General features: G+C 37.4%; 1 pseudogene; it reads left to right on the forward strand.

Annotated features, from left to right (window-relative positions):
* The first annotated feature begins 13,233 nt into the window (after positions 1-13,233).
* Positions 13,234-13,300, forward strand: LOC120100118 (U4 spliceosomal RNA; annotated as a pseudogene).
* The last annotated feature ends 6,852 nt before the right edge of the window (positions 13,301-20,152 follow it).

The raw sequence follows: 20,152 nt of genomic DNA on the forward strand, positions 1-20,152 counted from the left end.
TTAATTCTAAAATAATTCCCAATCATGTGAAATTTTTGTATCTCAATCTTTGAAGAATAGTTTATTTGTATTTCTTTTCTATGATTTCTTCCAGCTACTATTTTCTGAATGAGAACTTTGTCTTCATGCATTGGCACTTTGATTAATTTGTAGTGAAATTGGAGTATACGTTGCCAGGAATAAAATGTGAATTTAATATTTAAATGAAGATTATAATGCTAAAGAACTCACAACCAATATTGTTTCATAAGTTTTTATAAAGTACTTTATAAAGATTTTGTAGGCCCATTTCAGGAGTGCATGATAACAGTTTTATTTTCAGTTGTCTTATTACTATAATTACTGCTATTCTTTGAAATATAACTATGTAATTTTCCCTTTCTACTCTTCCCTCCATCTCATAGTATATACTTTGCTTGGCTTGCTCTTTTGTAATTCAGGGCCTTGTATTTCATTAATGTAATTTTCAAAATAGTGTATGATATTCATACCTGACACAAATCAAATGTTTTAATATAAAATGCTATAAAGATTATCCTGAGAGTTTCTTAAACAGAGTCCAAAAATTTCAATTTACACAACATTATTTTGTAAGGTACTGGTCATATAGAAATCTTGAATCTTGAGTTTAGAATAATTTCAGTAATGGCTTACTTTTCATAATGATGGAACACATATTATCCAAATCCAAATAATACTAAATTCCATGGACAAAATACAGGTTGCAGTCAACAAATATTAATTTATAAGATAAATAATGTAGTTAATAACTTACAGAGTTCTAAATAACAGCATGTGGAATCTTTTGACCATTTAGTATTTCTCTTGAAGAAAATTTTTGTGAATTGCTGATAACTATTAAATGATCAAGTAACAAAACATTAATTCTAAAATATCTATTCCTGTCTCACATTCTAAATAGCATTTATCCATGTCTAATGCCTATTCACAAAGCAGTAAATTTCCATCTCTACACTTTGTAACTTTTAGTGACTATGCTACTGAAAAAAGACAATGGTAAATCTAGATTATAGCTAGAATATTTGTAGAGAAAGAACCCATTAGAAGGATGAAAATGATAATGAGATTTTCCCTTGATTACTAAATGCTATTTTATATAAAGTTGTCAAATTTAAGAAAAATAGTAATTTGAAGTTCCATTAGATGGTATTCAAAGGAGTGTTTGAGAAGGAAACTTAAGAACAGAGTTAGTATGGAGCTACAATAATTATGACTGGAACTGATACCCAGATGAAACTATGCCTTTCTGAGAATCGTAGCTACTCTCTATCAGTCCTATTATAACCTAATAAGCTTCCTATTTATAGGAATTATTAAATGAATATTCCATAACAGAGACAAAATTAAATAATAAATAAATTCATTAGGAGTTAAAGAATAACTGTAAAAGAGAATGAATTAGTAGATACATGAGAGGAAGTATAATAGAGGCTGAATGAATGAAATTGGATTTCTGCTGAGTGATCATAGAAGTCTGGGACTGGTTATTTTATTTGCCTAAAGAGACATCTATGAGATTACTGAACTATATTCTGTCTTCCTATACAACACAATTTAAACTGTCTACCTCTTCATTCATTAAACATAGAGGTTAATCTCTCAGTATATCCTATACCTTGAATCCTGAAACTGCTTACATGCTTAAAAAATTCTGGAGAAACAATGAGATTAAATCAAAATTGCAATGACACTAAATATACAGCTACTTGGTGATCATGGGAGAATTTTTATTGGTGAAAATGTAGCAGAGGAATTCATCTCATTTTACAAACTCCATTGCCTGATAGACAGAATATAATTAGAGTTGATGTAAACTGCAATTTATCTATGGTTTTCAGGTGTACAAAGAGAATTTTTTTCAAAGATACCTCACATATGTAGTTGGCAGTCATAGAAAAATGAGATTCTTAGTAAACAACTGCACTCTCTGAGGAATTCACACCAGAAAGACAAATATTCAGGTAACATTAAGTGCTGCCTTACATTCATATCAAAATAAATTATTACCTCATCCCATGCTATCTATTTCAACCATGTTTACACAATGGTTAAAACCAAAGACTTTGTATAAAAGGAAGTAACAATAGAAGTGGAGTTTGCCTGCCAGTCAATAAGGTGCTATATCTATAGTATTATGCATAAAGTTTGTTTTACCACATTGAAATAAATGTAAAACTGTTTTACTTTGTGTAAAAATAATAGTGAATTAGCTTGTGCCTTATATTTGACAGGCAACAGCAGACTACCACACTTTTTATTTATCTGTGTCCTTGTGTTGATGAGCTTTTCAGTAGGGATTTACAAATAGGTTCATGCTTGTCCACCTAAAGATATCTTTTTGTCTTTCAATGATACATCTCTCTCTAACTTTGTTAACCAAAACACTTTACTTGTTTTTGATATTAAAACCTCATAAACACAACCATCATCTTGTCTGATTAGGATACTCAAGGGTGTAAAAAATGAAAGCTTGTTCCTCTTCTCATCATAAGTACTAAATAGAAACACAAAGTTGTATATAAAAGTCTTCACCCAATAGTTTAAGAATATAAGAGTCTACGTCAGCATTTAAAACATCTTATATTTGGGATAAAAATTAAATTCATAAATATATATAGTACCTAGGGTACAGCAGTTCACAATGTTGAGAAGAGATCACAGGAGTTTCTAAACATTTTGAATAGAACAAAGAGAGAGATTCCTAAGAAAACAAACAAAAAGCATATTCAGGAAGAACCAGTATTAGTCTATATAATTCTAGACTACAAGTTAAGGTTAAATGAATTATTTGAGTTCTTGTACAGTTTGTCTCCATAACTGGGGCTTGGGCCTGAAGCAATAGAGTGATTTGTAGAGAGAAATTGAGGCATAAAATTATCAAAAATTTAGGAGAAGAACATCTCTGGAGAAATTCTATCTTACTAATATAACATTTGTAAAACGTGGAGGTTTATAAAATGAGCCTGTCCTCCTGGTCCTTTCTGCTGTGACAGACTGATAGCTAGTCTGATACACAGAAGGGGCTATATCTTCAGAAGTACCAGAGGATCCACCACAATTAATATTTGTTAAAAACTGTTTCCCCAAATCCCACAGCTGCCACTGAGGTCTAGTGGACTCGGGAACACACTGTGCCCCCAAACCACACCTGCCAAATACAAATTCCCTTCTGCCTGGTCCTTTCTGCCCAGAGAGACTCCTCGCTAGTCTGCTTCCTGGAAGATGTTATATCTTCAGACATACCGGAGGATCTGCTGCATTCAACATTTGGTATGTCTCCCCCACCCTTGCCTGCCAAGTCCCAGGCAGCTGCTGGAGATCAGGGTACTGGGGACATGCCACCTACCCAATTTTCCCACTTGCCAAATATCAATCCTCTTCCACCTGGTCCTTTTTGATGGGACAGACTGCTAACAATATCCTACCTGGAAGAGTATATTCTCAGACATATCAGAGGATCTGCTGCAATCACAACATCTGACATCATATCCTGAAGCATACGAGAAGAAACACTGTATTCAAATTATTTGATACCACATCCTGAGGCATCCCAGGATATCTGCTGCACCCAGGGCATCTGACACCACAACTCGAAACCTCACAGAAATCCACTGCAACCAGGACACCACAGCTTACAGGCATCCCATGAGTTCCTCTGTACACAGGGCAAGTGGGCAACTAATACCCCAGCCTGAAGAACTTCAAGCAGCTCTGAGGAATGCAGGGCAGCTGACCTAAAGGAATGAAAGACTCCCTAGAGTGTGGCTGCATACAAGGAACCAGAAATCACAGTCCTTTGACACCCCTCCCCTCCTGGAGAACAACTTCTCACAGTACAACAGTTTGACTACTGCTCCTCTGAGGACCCAACAGTCTGAAGGCCTCCCAGGATATCTATTGCAACCAGCACAACAAATCAGCAGCTTTTCTGTACCTTTGAATACCCTCCAGTTGGAATGCCCGACAAGAGGCCTGCTGCAGCCAGGGCCACAGGTCTACAAGGAGACCTGTAGCAACTCAGGGACAAAAGAGGTAGACTCCAGATAGAGTCACCCAGACCATAAAGCACTAAGGATCATCATTTGGTGAGATGCAAGTGCAAGTGCTTATGGTCATAAGCAATAGAAGCCAATATACATGGGCATCATAAGAACCAAGTTCTTCCACCACAAAATGCCCCAAACACACCAACACACCTGAAAATCAGGCAGCTGACCTAAAATCCTATCTCATGACAATAACAGAGTCCTTTACGGAGGATATAAATAACTCAATGTAAGAAATACAGGAAAACACAGGTGAACCGGTAGAAGCCTTAAAGAGGAAACAAAGAAAATTCCTTTAAAAAATATAGGTAAAGTAATTGCATAAAGCAGTCCAAGACCTAAAAGCAGAGGTAGAAACGTTAAAGTAAACAAAAATGGAGGCAAACCAAGAAATGGAAAGTCTAGGAAAGTGGTCAAGAATTACAGATGTAAGTATTACCAACAGAGTACAAGAGATAGAAGAGAGAATTTCAGGTGTAGAAGATACTGTAAAAGAGATTGACACGAGTTCAATAAAATTCGAAACATAAAAACTCCTAACCCAAACCACCCAGGAACTTCAGTACACAGTGAAAAAACAAATCTAAGAATAATTGGAATAGACAAAAATGAAGACCCCAAGCTCAAAGTACCTGAAAATATCTTCAAAAAACCATATAAGAAATTAACCCAACCAAAAGAAAGAGATTGTCTTAATGATACAAGAAGCCTACAGAACACCAACTAAATGGGAACAGAGAAGAAAATCCCCTTGTCACATAATAGATAAAACACTAAATGCACAGAACAAAGAAAGAATATTAAAAGCTACAATGGAGAAGGGTGAGGTAATATACAAAAGCAGACCTATCTGAATTACCTCAGATTTTTAACAGAGACTATGAAAGCCAGAAGAGACTATTCAGTGGTCATGCAGATTCTAAGAGAACATAAATGCTAGCTGAGGCTACTATATCCAGTAAAATCCTCAATCAAGTAGGTGGAGATTACTTTTATGTATGTAGATGTCCTTGTATTTGGAGCATAGATATTTAGGATTGAGAGTTCATCTTGGTGGATTTTTCCTTTGATGAATATGAAGTGTTCTTCCTTATCTTTTGTTTTGAAACCTTAATAAAGCTCAAAGTACACATTGCACCTCACACAATAATAGTAGGAGATTTCAATACCCCACTCTCATCAATGGACAGATCATGGAAACAGAAATTAAACACAGACATAGAAAGATTAAGAGAAGTCATGAACCAAATGGACTTAACAGATATTTATAGAACATTCTATCCTAAAACAAAAGGATATACCTTCTTCTCACCACCTCATGGTACTTCCTCCAAAATTGACCATATAATGGGTCATAAAACAGGACTCAATAGATAGAGAAGGATAGAAATATTCACATGCATCCTATTAGACCACCACGGGCTAAAGCTGGTCTTCAATAACAATAAGGGAAAAATTCACATATAAACACAGAAGTTGAACAATGTTCTACTCAATGATAACCTGGTCAAGGAAGAAATGAAGAAAGATATTAAAGACTTATTAGAATTTAATGAAAATGAAGGTACAACATACCCAAACTTATGGGACACAATGAAAGCTGCACTAAGAGGAAAATTCATAGCTCTGAGTGCCTGCAGAAAGAAACAGGAGAGAACATATATCAGCAGCTTGACAGCACACCTAAAAGCTCTAGAACAAAAAGAAGCAAATACACTCAGGAGGAGTAGAAGGAAGGAAATAACCAAACTCAGAGCTGAAATCAACCAAGTAGAAACAAAAAGGACCATAGAAAGAATCAACAGAACCAAAAGTTGGTTCTTTGAGAAAGCCAATAAGATAGATAAACCCTTAGGCAGACTAATGAGAGGACACAGAGAGTGTGTCCAAATTAACAAAATCAGAAATGAAAAGGGAGACATAACTACAGAATCAGAGGAAATTAAAAAATTCATCAGATCCTACTACAAAAGAATATATACAACAAAAATTGAAAATCTTCAGGAAATGGACAATTTCCTAGACAGATACCAGGTATCGAAGTTAAATCAGGAACAGATAAACCATTTAAACAACCCCATAACTACTAAAGAAATAGAAGCAGTCATTAAAGATCTCCCAATGAAAAAGAGCACAGGTCCAGATGGGTTCAGTGCAGAATTCTATCAGAACTTCATATAAGGCGTCATACTAATACTATCCAAACTATTCCACAAAACTGAAACAGATGGAGCACTGCCAAATTCCTTCTATGAAGCCACAATTACTCTTTTACCTAAACCGCACAAAGACCCAACAAAGAAAGAGAACTTCAGAACAAATTCCCTTATGAATATCAACGCAAAAATACTCAATAAAATTCTCGCAAACCGAATCCAAGAGCACATCAAAACAATCATCCACCATGATCAAGTAGGCTTCATCCCAGGCATGCAGGGATGGTTTAACATACGGAAAACCACCAACATGATCCATTATATAAACAAACTGAAAGAATAAAACCACATGATCATTTTATTAGATGCTGAGAAAGCATTTGACAAATTCAACACCACTTCATGATAAAAGTCCTGGAAAGAATAGGAATTCCAAGCCCATACCTAAACAGAGTAAAAGCCATATACAGCAAACCAGTAGCTAATATTAAACTAAATGGAGAGAAATTTGAAGCAATCTCACTAAAATCAGGGACTAGACAAGGCTGCCCACTCTCTCCCTACTTATTCAATATCATTCTGGAAGTTCTAGCCACAGCAATCAGAAAACAAATGGAGATCGAAGGGATACAGATTGGAAAAGAAGATGTCAAAATATCACTATTTGAAGATGATATGATAGCATATTTATGTGATCCCAAAAGTACCACGAGAGAACTACTAAACCTGATAAACACCTTCAGCAAAGTATAAAATTATGTGAAATAAATCATTAGCCTTCCTCTACAGAAAAGAGAAACCAGCCAAGAAAGAAATTAGTGAAATGACACCCTTCATAATAGCCCCAAATAATATAAAATACCTTGGTGTGAATTTAACCAAGCAAGTGAAAGATCTATATGATAAGAACGTCAAGCCTCTAAGAAAGAAATTGAAGAAGATCTCAGTGGATAGAAAGAACTCCCATGCTCATGGATTGGCAGGATTAATATAGTAAAAATGGCCATTTTACCAAAAGCGATCTACAGATTCAATGCAATCCCCATTCATATATCAATCCAATTCTTCAGAGTGTAAGAACAATTTGCCAATTCATCTGGAATAACAAAAAATCCAGGATAGCTGAAACTATCCTCAACAATAAAGGGATTTCCAGGGGAATCACTATCCCTGAACTCAAGCAGTATTACGGAACAATAGGGATAAAAAAATTGCATGGTATTGGTACAGAGACAAACAGATAGACCAGTGGAATAGAATTGAAGAGCTAGAAATGAACCCACACACCTATGATTACTTTATTTTTGACAAAGGAGCCAAAACCATTCAATGGAAAAAAGATAGCAGTTTCAGCAAATGGTGCTGGTTCAACTGGAGATCAACATGTAGAAGAATGCATATGGATCCATGCTTATCACACTGTACAAAACTTAAGTTGAGTTGGATCAAGGACTTCCACATCAAACCAGATACACTCAAACTAATAGATGAAAAAGTGGGAAAGACTCTCAAACACATGGGCAGTGGAGAAAATTTCCTGAGCAAAACACCAATGGCTTGTACTTTAAGATCAAGAATTGACAAATGGACTCATAAAACTGCAAAGCTTCTGTAACACCAAGAACAGTGTTGTTAGGACAAAATGGCAACCAAGAGATTGGGAAAAGATCTTTTCCAATGCTACAACAGATAGAGGGCTTATATCCAAAATATACAAAGAACTCATGAAATTAGACTGCAGGGAAACAAATAACCCTATTAAAAATGGGGTTCAGAGCTAAACAAAGAATTCACAGCTGAGGAATGCTGAGTGGCTGAAAAACGCCTAAAGACATGTTCAACATCTTTAGTCATAAGGGAAATGCAAATCAAAACAACCCTGAGATTTTACTTCACACCAGTGAGAATGGCTAAGATCAAAAACTCAGGTGACAGCAGATGCTGGCGAGGATGTGGAGAAAGAGGAACACTCCTCCATTGTTGATGGGATTGCGGACTGGTACAACCATTCTGGAAATCAGTCTGGACGTTCCTCAGAAAACTGGACATAGAACTACCTCAGGCCCCAGCTATACCTCTCTTGGACATATACCCAAATAATGCCTTAACATATAACAAAGACACTTGCTCCACTATGTTCATAGCAGCCTTATTTATAATAGCCAGACGCTAGAAAGAACCCAGATGCCCTTCAACAGAGGAATGGATACAGAAAATATGGTACATCTATACAATGGAATATTACTCAGCTATCAAAAACAATGACTTTATTAAAACATAGGCAAATGGATGGAACCGGATAATATCATCCTGAGTGAGGTAACCCAATCACAGAAAAACACACATGGTATGCACTCATTGAAAAGTGGCTATTAGCCCAAATGCTCAATTTACCCTAGAGGCACAGAACACATGAAACTCAAGATGGATGACCAAAATGCAAATGGTTCACTCCTTCTTTAGAAGAGGAACAAGAATACCCTAGGGAGGGAATAGGGAGATAAAGTTTAGAACAGAGGCAGAAGTAACACCCATTCAGAGCCTGCACCACTTGTGGCCCATACACATACACCCACGAAACTAGATAAGATGGATGAAGCAAAGAAGTGCAGGTCGACAGGAACTGGATGTAAATCTCTCCTGAGATATACACCCAGAATATAGCAAATACATAGGCTAATGCCATCATTAAACCACTGAACTGAGAATGTGACCCCCGTTGTAGGAATCTTAGAAAGGACTGAAAGAGCTTGAAGGGGCTTGAGATCTCATATGAACAACAATGCCAACCACCCAGAACTTCCAGGGACTAAGCCACTACCCAAAGACTATACATGGACTGCCCCTGAACTCCAACTGCATATGTAGCAATGAATAGCCTAGTAAGAGCACCATGGGAAGGGGAAGCCCTTCTTCCTGCCAAGACTGAACTCCCTGTGAATGTGATTGTTGAAGGGAGTTTGGTAATGGGGGGAGGATGGGGAGGGGCACACTCATAGAGAAGGGGAGTGGGATGAGTTAGGGGGATGTTGGCCCAAATACTGGGAAGGGGCATAACAATCGAAATGTAAATAAGAAATACTCAAGGTAATAAAGATAAAAAAAGATAGATGGAGAAACCAAAATATTCCAGGAGAAAACCAAATTCAAACAGTATCTATCTACTAATAGAGTCGCACAGAGGATCCTAGAGGGAGAACCCCAATATAAGGAAGATACCTCTTCCAAAGAAAAGACAAGATATTAAGCATCTCACAATGAAACCAAAAGGAGAAAACCCACAGGCAAATAAAACTATTTATGACAACAAATATAATAGGCACCAACACTCAGCTGTCTTTGATATTTCTCAACATTAATGGACTCAACTCACATATAGAGACACGTAGGCTAACAGACTGGATGAAAAGACAGGATCTAACATTTTGCTGCATACAGGAAACACACCTCATTAACAAAGACAGGCACTATCTGAGAGATAAAGGATGGAAAAATATCTACCAAGCAAATGGTCCCAAGAAACAAGCTGAAGTTGCTATGCTAAAATCCAATTAAATAGACTTTCAACCAAAAGTCATTAAACACGATAAGGAGTGATGCTTCATATTCATTAAAGGGAAAATCCACCAGGAGAAAGTCTCGATTCTGAACATCTATGTCCCATGTGCCAGGGCACCCACATTCATAGAGGAAACTTTGGTAGAGCCCAAAACATGAGTTGAAACCCGTATGGTAGTAGTGGAGGTCTTCAGCACCCCAGTCTCAACAGTGGATGGGTCATTGAGACAAAGACTGAAAAGAGACACAGTGAAACTAAGAGATGTTGTAGGCCAAGTCGCATTGACAAATACCTGCAGAATATTGCACCCTGGAATGGGGGAGTGCACCTTCTTTTCAGTGCCTCATGGTATCTTCACCAAAATTGACCATATAATTGGTCTCAAAGCAACCCTTTACTGATACAAGAAAATTGAGATAATCACATGCATCCTATCAGACCACCATATCCTAAAGTTGGTATTCAATAACAGCAAAAGAAATAGAAAGCCCACATACATGTGCAATCTGGACAGCTCTCTACTCAATGATAATTTGGTCTAGGATGAAATGAAAGAAATTAAAAATTCCCTAGAATTAATAACAATTTTGACACATCATACCCAAACTTGTTGGACATAATGAGCACAATGCTAAGAGGAAAATTCATAGCACTAAGTGCACTGGTAAGGAAGCCAGAGAGATCTTACACTAGCAACTTAACAGCATACCCGAGAGCTCAAAAAAAAAAAATGAGAGAAGCAAACTCAACCAAGAGGAGTAGAAAGCAGGAAATGGACAAACTCAGGGATGAAATCAACCAAATAAAAATAAAGATAACACGACAAAGAATCAGGAAAACCAGGAGCGGTTATTTGAGAGAATCAAAAAACATAAATAAACCGCTAGCCAAACTAAAGGACCCAGATGAAGTATCTAAACTAACAAAATCAGAAATTAAAAGGGAGACATAACTACAGAAATGGAGGGAATTCAAAGGGTCATCAGATTCTACTACAAAACCTATACTCACCAAAACAGAAAAATCTAGATAAAATGAATGGTTTTCTAGACAGATACCATAGAACAAAGTTATATCAGGAACAGATAAGCTTTCTAAACAGGCTCATGTCCCATACGGAAATAAGAAGTCATTGTAAACCTCCCAAACAAACAAACAAACAAAAGCCCAGGGCCAGATGGAATTAGTTCAGAATTCTACCAAACCTTCAAAGAAGACCTGATACCAATATTCTTCAAACTCTTCCATAAAATAGAAACAGAAGTTATAGAAACTAAGTAATTCTATGAAGCCACAATTAGTCTGATAGCTAAACTACACAAGGACTATTAAAAAAAGAGAGAATTTCAGACCAATCTTGCTTAAGAATATTGATGCAAAGTCTTCAATAAATTCTCGTAAACAGAATCCAAGAATACATCAAAACCATCATTCACCAAAATCAGGTAGTCTCCATCTCATGGATGCAAGGTTGGTTCTATATATGGAAATCCATTAACATAATATATTATATAAACAAACTCAAAGAAAAAACACATGATCATTTCTTTACATGCAGAAAAAGCATTTGACAAAATATGAAATCCTTTTATGTTAAAAGTATTTGAGAGATCAGAAATTCAAGGCCAGTAACTAAACATAATAGAAGTAATTTACTGCAAACCAAAAGTCATTATCAAATTAAATTGAGATATACTTGAAGCAATCCAACTAACATGTGGAACAAGACTAGGATTTCACTCTCCCCATATCTATTCAATATATTGCTCAAAGTGCTAGCTAGAAAAATAAGACAACAAAAAGAGATCAAAGGGATACAAATTGGCAAAAAGAACTAAAGGTAACACTGTTTGCAGATGATAGTATGGTATACATAAGTGACTTGAAAAATTCTACCCAAGAAATTCTCCAGCTGATAAACAATTCAGCAAAGTGGCCAGATATAAAATTAACTCAAATAAATAAGTAGCCTTCCTTTATACAAATGATAAACAGGCTGAGAAAGAAATTAGGTAAACAATTCCCTTCACAATAGCCACAGAGAATATAAAATATATTGGGATAACTCAAACCAACATGTGGAAGATATTTATGATAAGAATGTCAAGTCTCTCAAGAAAGAATTCAAAGTAGATATCAGAAAATAGAGAGATTTCCCAAGCTCATAGATTGGCAAAATTAAAATAGTAAAAATGGCCATACTACCAAAGTCAATCTACATATTCAGTGCAATCTGCATCAAAATCTCAACTGATGTCTTCAAAGACATGGAAAGATCAATTCTCAAATTGATCTGAAAAGGCAAAAAACACAGAACAGAGGAAAAATGTCTTAAAATAAAAGAACAGCTGGGTCTATCACCATCCCTGTTTTCAAGCTCTACTACAGAACAATAGTGATAAATACTGCATGGCATAGGTACAGATAGAGATGGGTTCATCAATGGATTAGAAATGAAGGCCCAGATGTAAAATCATACAATTACACACACTTGATCTTTGACAAAGAAGCCAAAAATATGCAATGGAAAAAAGAAAGCATATGCATTGAATGGGGCTGGTCTAACTGGATGTCTATATGTAGAAAATTAAAATAGACACTTATATGTCAACGTGCACAAAGTTGGATCAAGGACCTGAACATGAAATGAGATTCACTGAATATAATAGAAGAGAAAGTGGGAGAGAGCCTTGACATCATTGGCACAAGAAGAAATTTCCTTAACAGATCTCCAATGGTTGAAGCTCTAAGATCAAGAATTGATAAATGTGACCTCAAAAAACTGGAAAGCTTCTGCAAGGCAAATGACATAGTCAATACAACAAATTAGCATCCTACAGATTGGGAAAAATCTTCTCTAACCCTTCATCCAATAGAGAGCTAATATCAAAAATATATAAAAAACTCAAGAAGCTTACCATGAAAAAAAAGGAAGAGAATCAAGAAATGGGGTATACAACTAAACCAAGAATTCGCAATAGATGAATCTTGAATGGCTGAGAAGCACCTAAAGAAATGTTTAGTCTTTCATTATGAGAGAAATGCAAATAAAAATGACCCTAAGATTTCATCTTACACCAGTCAGAATGGCTAAGATCAAAACTTCAGGTAACAACAAATGTTGGTGAGGATATGAAGAAAGAGGAACTCTCTTCCATTGCTGGTGGGATTGCAAACTGGTACAATCAATCTTGAAATCAATTTGTATGTTCCTCAGAAAATTGGAAATAGACTTACATAAAGACCCAGTAATATCCCTCTTGGTAATATATCTCAAAGATGACAACCATGCCACAGGGAAACATGTCCCACTATGTTCATAATTGCCTTATTTGTGATAACCAGAAGCTAGAAACAACCCAGATTTCCCATGACAGAATAGTAGATACAGAAAATGTGGTTTCATTTACACAATGGAATACTACTCAACTATTAAGAATTAGGACATCCTAGCTTTGCGCAGTGGCAGTATCATAGCCAATGAGGCTTATCCGAGGCGCGATTATTGCTAAAAGAATTAGGACATCCTAAATTTTGCAGGCAAATGGGTGGAACTAGAAAATGTCATTCTTAGTGAAGTAATTCAGACCCAGAAGGATATTTACAATATTTTCTCATTAATAAGTGGATATTACCCAAAAAGTACATATTTACCAAGATACAGTCCATGGAAATTAAAAAGTTCAACAAGCTGAAGGACCAAGTGAAGATGCCTCAGTTCCACTTGAGAGGGAAAATAAACCAACCAAAGGGTGAGTGGGAGGGAGGGACAGGGAAGGGAAAGAGAATGGTTGTGGGGGAAGAGGGGAACATGATCTGGTATTGGGTGGGGAAAAAAACAACTGAATCCCTGATGGTCAGCAGAAAGAATTGAAACAGGCGACCTCAGGAGGAACGAGGCTTGAAGGACTCTCTATAATTTACCAGATACCTGGGATTTGAGAGACTCTCAGCCCTCAAAGGGGCAGGGGCTAGAAGAAAGCTCATACAGTTGGGAGAGGGAATTTATTGAATTTATCTCCAGCAGAAAGGCAGTGCATCAAGTGAGAGATGGAGTTTCTACTCCACATATGAAGCTCTGACCCAAAATTCTTCCTGTCTGAAAGAAATGCATGGAGGTAAATGGAGAAAAGCCTGAGAAAAAAAAGGTCTAGTGATAGGCCCAAAGTGGAATCCAGCTCAAAAGGAGGACCAAAGACCCGACACCATTACTGAATCTATGGGGTGTCAAAATTGTTAAAGGAGCAAATACTATTTTCCTTCTTAGCAAAATGCATATAACATATTCTAGTTTTAAATAGTGTAGGTATCTCTGCCCTAAGTCTATTCATCCAAATGACAGCAAAATGGTGAGGGAGGTGTGGGTGTGATCACACTTGCTTCCCTGAGGCAGGAGGCAATACAGTTCATTAACTAGGAAGACAACACACCCTCAAGAATGTTCCACCAGTCAGTCAGCTGTAATTCACCATAGTCACTGAGTCATGGATTATAACCAGGTCATAGACATAGTTCGCAAGTCACTAGAGGGTAATTAGGGCAATGTGCTTCAGCATGATAGAGTGGAAATAGCATTATTACACATTTATTGCCAAAAATGCCATTACTCATCATAAGTTTGATAAGCTTGTGAATTTCAAAGAAAGAACTGGGAACTGTTTCTTAAAGTATTTCTAGATTCAAAACCAATAAGTTCTAGAGTAATGAATCAAGTTACAGTTATACATGAAAATATTAACATGTATATAATGTAATGTTCAGAACATATTCTTCCATACATACATACATACATACATACATACTCTATGATAGCCAAAATTTTTTCTCTCAGTTATGATAATTAAGTGAATCATCTATAGTACTACATATAGCAATTACAACATTATTAGATAACTGTAGGAAACTATAACAAAAGTAGAAATGGGCAGAGAGCTTTAAAACATAGGCTTGTGAAGATATGATAGAGTTGGCTATGCAGGATCCTGAGAAAGTGTTTCTTCCCCAAGACAAACAAGTACTGCTAAGGAATGAAGGCAAGATCAGGAGTCAGATGCCCATGGAAAATGGACAGGAGGCCACAGTAAGAACTAGGGATAAGACTAGGAGAAGAAGTAGAAGGAAAAAGAAGGGAGGAGGAGGAGGGGGAGGAAGAGGAGAAGGAGGATGAGAAACAGGAGCAAGAGGAGGAAGAGAATGTGGAAGAGGAAGAGGAGGAAGAGGGGGAGAGGATGAGGAAGAGAAAGAAGGGGGAAGAAGATAAGGAAGAGGAAGAGGAGGAGGAGTAAGAGGAGGAGGAGGAGGAAGAGGAAAAATAAGATCACAGGAGAAAATAATGGTATATCAGATAGGCCCTTGGAAGGCCTCTGGCTTTACTTAGTCTCATGTGTGTAGTCTAGGCATGGCTTTAAGTAGAGACATGATTGAATTTTTTTTCTGTAGCTTGAAATGCTCTCACAAGCTGCTGAGTTTAACTCTTCTGTGACATGGAAAAGATATTGAGCAGCAAGAGCAACTGGGAAGTAGTTGCTGTAATTTAGGGATAATGACAATAGTTAGGATGTTGTGGGGGCAGTGTAGCCACTGAATGAGATTCATTTTCTATATGATACAGTACTTTGATAATAGAACCAACCAAATTCCTGACGAATTGAATTCAAGAGGTTTAAAAATAAAATCAATATGGTATCAATGCAATCATTTCATTATATTCTCAAAATTGTTCTACCAATATATAAGTACTTGTCCCACATGAATTATAGATCTGGAAAAGAAACCGATGCCATGACTCATTCCTTCCCAATATGAGGAATGCACTCATAGGCTCATTTTCCTTGCAACAACAACATAGGTATTTGACCAACTTTCTGGTGATGAGATTCACTTACCCAAGTCTCATTGACTAGTCATAAGCTGAGTTGATCCACAAGCCCACTGTAAGCATCAGTGGATCAGGTATATGGTAGACAGTAGGCCTGACAGTTCCCTAGTGTGGTCAGATGTGATTCCTGACACAGAAGACGATCAGTTGGTGAACAGAAGCCCTTAGCTCTAGTGCTCAGGAGATAGCATTATGAATTTATAATCATATCTGTTTTGCAACATGTCTTAGGCTATGTCTTTTAGAAACAGTATTCAGCTCTCCCTCCCACATGTTTAGTCTTCCCAAAATTAAATATTATCATTAGCTTTCCAGTAAAATTTTACCAACCTCCTATCTTCTTATTAAACTCAAATTTATCTTCCATGGCTTGCATATATTATCCTTGATGAGTGTTATCAACCAAGTCCAAGTGGATCAAGGACCTCCACATCAAACCAGATACACTCAAACTAATAGAATAAAAAATATGGGGAAGAGTCCCAAACACATGGGCACTGGGGAAAATTTCCTGAACAAAACACCAACGGCTTATGCTCCAAGGTCAAGATTTGACAAATGTGGCCTCATAAAACTGCAAAGCTTCTGTAAGGCAAAAGACACTGTCATTGGGACAAAACGGCAAACAACAGTCTGGGAAAAGATCTTTACCAATCCTACATCTGATAGAGGGCTAATATCCAAAATATACAAAGAACTCAAAAGTTAGACTCCAGAGAGCCAAATAACACTATTAAAATGGGTTACAGAGCTAAACAAAGCACTTTCAGCTGAGGAATATTGAATGGCCAAAAAGCACCTAATGAAATGTTCAACATCCTGAGTCATAAGGGAAATGCAAATCAAAACAACTCTGAGATTCTGCGTCACACCAGTGAGAATGGCTAAGATAAAAAATTCAGGTGACAGCAAATGCTGGCAACGATGTGGAGAAAGAGGAACACTCCTCCATTGTTGGTAGGATTGCAAGCTGGTACAATCTCTTGGGAAATACTTTTGGAGGTTCCTCAGAAAACTGGACATTCCACTACCTGAGGATCCAGCTATACCTCTCCTGGGCATATACCCAAAAGATGCTCCAACATAGAAGAACAAAGACACATGCTCCATTATGTTTATAGCAGCCTTATTTATAATAGCCAGAAGCTGGAAAAAATCAAGATGCCCTTCAACAGAGTAATAGATTAAAAAAATGTACATCTACACAATGGAATACTAATCAGCTATCAAAAACAATGACTTAATGAAATTCATAGGCAAACTGAATGAACTAGAAAATATCATCCTGAGTGAGGTAACCCAATCCCAGAAAAACACTATTGGTATGCACTCATTGATAAGTGGGTATTATCCCAAAAACTCAAATTACCCAATTTGCAATCCACAAACCACAGGAAACTCAAGAAGGATGACCAAAATGCAGATGCTCCCACTCCTTCTTAAAAGGGGAAAAATATTCTTAGGAGGGGATATGGAAGCAAAGTTTAGAGCGACTGAAGGAACTGCCATTCACAGCCTGCCCCATGTGTGGCCCAGATATATGCAGTCACCAAAACTAGAAAAGATTGATGAAGCTAAAAAATACATGCTGAAAGGGAATGGATGTAGACCTCTCCTGAGCATGTCCAATACAGAGGTCAATGCTAGCAGCAAACCATTGATAACAGGATAAAATTCCTGGATAACCTGAATTGATAACAGGATCCCCTTGGAGGGAACTAAAGGAATGATTGAAAGAGTTGAATGAGATTGCAACCCCTAAGAACAACAATGACAACCAACCAGAACTTCCATGCACTAAGCCACAATAGAAAAACTATATGGACTCACCCAGTGCTCCAACTACATATGTAGCCTTGTTGGGGCACCAGTGGAAGGGGAAGCCCTTGGTCCTGCCAAGGTTGGACCCCCAGTGTAGGAGACTAGGTGGGGCAATAAGGGGAATGGATGGGGGAATACCTGCATGGGGGAGGTGGAGGAGATGGGGGCTTATGGACAGGAAACCGCAAAAGGGAATAACATTTGAAATGTAAGTAAAGAAATATATCTAATAAAAAAGAAGAAAAAAATGGAAATGGCCAGTTTTCCATAACCATAAATTAAAAAAAGAGAAATAGTATCTGCATCTTGCTAATTCACTTTTTGCTGCTGTAATAAATGGTGAATACTGGAAGATTCATCAGGAAGAAACATTTGTGCTAACAGTTCTGGAAAAGTGAGACATCAAAGAAACAGTCAGCTGGCCTCAGGTTCAAGGTCTACTGTACACTCCAGAGATGCAGAACATTGTAAAGAAGACAAGGAACCTAGTCCCCAAAGCCATTTTTAATAGTGGTATTAAATCATTCATGAATTCAGAGTCTTCATCATCTAGGCACCCTTGAAATCTACAAATTGCTGCACGTGGAACTAAATTGTACTGAGTTGTTGGTTTGTTTTTTGTTTGTTTGGTTTTTTGCCTGCTTTTCTTTTTTTGAGGAAAGGTCTCATTATGTAACCCTGGTTGTTCTATAACTCACGAGGTAGACCAGAGTGACCTCAGATTCACAGATATCTACCTGCCTTTGCCTCTAGATTGCTGGGAGTAAAGGCAGGCAACAGCTCATCTAGCTTTGACCAGTTGAGAACACAGCAGTATGCTTTTATTTCTTGCTTTGTCTGGTGGGAATGGTGACAAACTTGTATTACTATAGTTTCACACACACACACACATGCACACACACACACACACACACACACACACACACACACACACACACACAAAACCATTGTACCATAAACATTAGAAACTTGAATTCTTAGAGAATCAAGACTGATTTCCATCTAAGCTCAGAGTTCTGTGACAGAAGCATGGATGTCAAACAAGGAATTTCTTTTTACAATTGTGAAGTCTAGGGGATTTTTGAGATCTCATACCAGTGTGGACCAGTTCTGAGGGAGCATTTTTCCCCAAATTATAGAGCACATCTGCATCTTCAGAAGGAAGTAAATATTCTGTATGGTACTATTTCCATTTATAAAGACTCTACCCTCATGAGCTAATGGTTTTCAAAAGAGTATACCTCCAAGCAAAACCACAAAATACATTTATATTTGGATCTGTAATCGTAACTCAGTATTCTTTGTTTTATGTATAAATTAATTCATAGAGGGGGAAGATGCAAGCATACCTAAACTATAATTTGTTATATCAAATCAAATTGGTATTGCAAAACTGTCCTACATACTGCATGAACCTACATGCAGTATGTCCAGAAGTATGTTCTGATTGTCCAGAAGCTCCTTTGCTTTTCATACTGTCAATGATTTCTTTTATTATTGTTGCACTTGTCCAGATGCTGTAGGCATGTCAGATTACAGCTTTCAGAAGTCACTTGTCTTTCTCTAAGGGGCTTCTGGGGATTAACTCAGCCTTGGCAACAAGAGTTTTTCCTACTGACCCATTGCATAGGCCCCAGTTAGTCCCAAAGATGACCTCAAGTACAGGAATATGGTCAGTTCCAAGACTTTGTACTTTTCCTAGTAATCCTGTTTCTGTGGCTGTGCCAAGGACTGACAGTGAACAAAGCATATCTCTCCATCACTCCTGATTTTTCCTTTTTGTTTGGTACATCCAGTGATGCCTGCATTCCATGTTCCAGCCGGATTTTGTTTAATACTCAAGAGTATGTATTAAAACACTTCCTAAGAAAGGCAATTTAAAGTTTTTTTTTTCAGAAAGCTAAAGTGATTCCCTTGATTTGTCATTTGCTTAAATTTAATTATAGAGAAAGAGTATAAATTACAGATAATCTTACTTTTAATTTTATGGTTATGATTCAATTATATTTTAGCATCTATTTTCTGATATCCTGATATTCTTGTTCTTTTTTATCTTTATTAACTTGAGTATTTCTTATTTACATTTTGATTGTCATTCCCCTTCCCGGTTTCCAGGCCAACATCCCCCTAAACTCTCACCCTCCCCTTCTATATGGGCTTCACCTCCCCATCCTTCCCCCATTACCACCCTCCCCACAACAATCACATTCACTAGGTTTTCAGTCTAGGCAGGACCAAGGGCTTTCCCTTCCACTGGTGATCTTACTAGGCTATTCATTGCTACCTATGAGGTTGGAGCTCAGGGTCAGTCCATGTATAGTCTTTGGGTAGTGGCTTAGTCCCTAGAAGCTCTGGTTGGTTGACATTGTTGTTCACAAGGGGTCTCAAGCCCCTTCAAGCTCTTCCAGTTCTTTCTCTGATTCCTTCAACGGGGGTCCTGTTCTCAGTTTAGTGGGTTACTGCTGGCATTCGCCTATGTATTTGCTGTATTCTGGGTGTGTCTCTCAGGAGAGATTTACATCCGGTTCCTGTCGGCCTGCACTTTTTGCTTCACCCATCTTATCTAGTTTGGTGGCTGTATATATATGGGCCACATGTGGGGCAGACTCTGAATGGGTGTTCCTTCTGCCTCTGTTCTAAACTTTGCCTCCCTATTCCCTGCCAAGGGTAT

The sequence above is a fragment of the Rattus norvegicus genome, chromosome 1, assembly GCF_021556685.1.
Source record: "Rattus norvegicus strain SHRSP/BbbUtx chromosome 1, alternate assembly SHRSP_T2T, whole genome shotgun sequence".
Classification (NCBI taxonomy): Eukaryota; Metazoa; Chordata; class Mammalia; order Rodentia; family Muridae; genus Rattus; species Rattus norvegicus.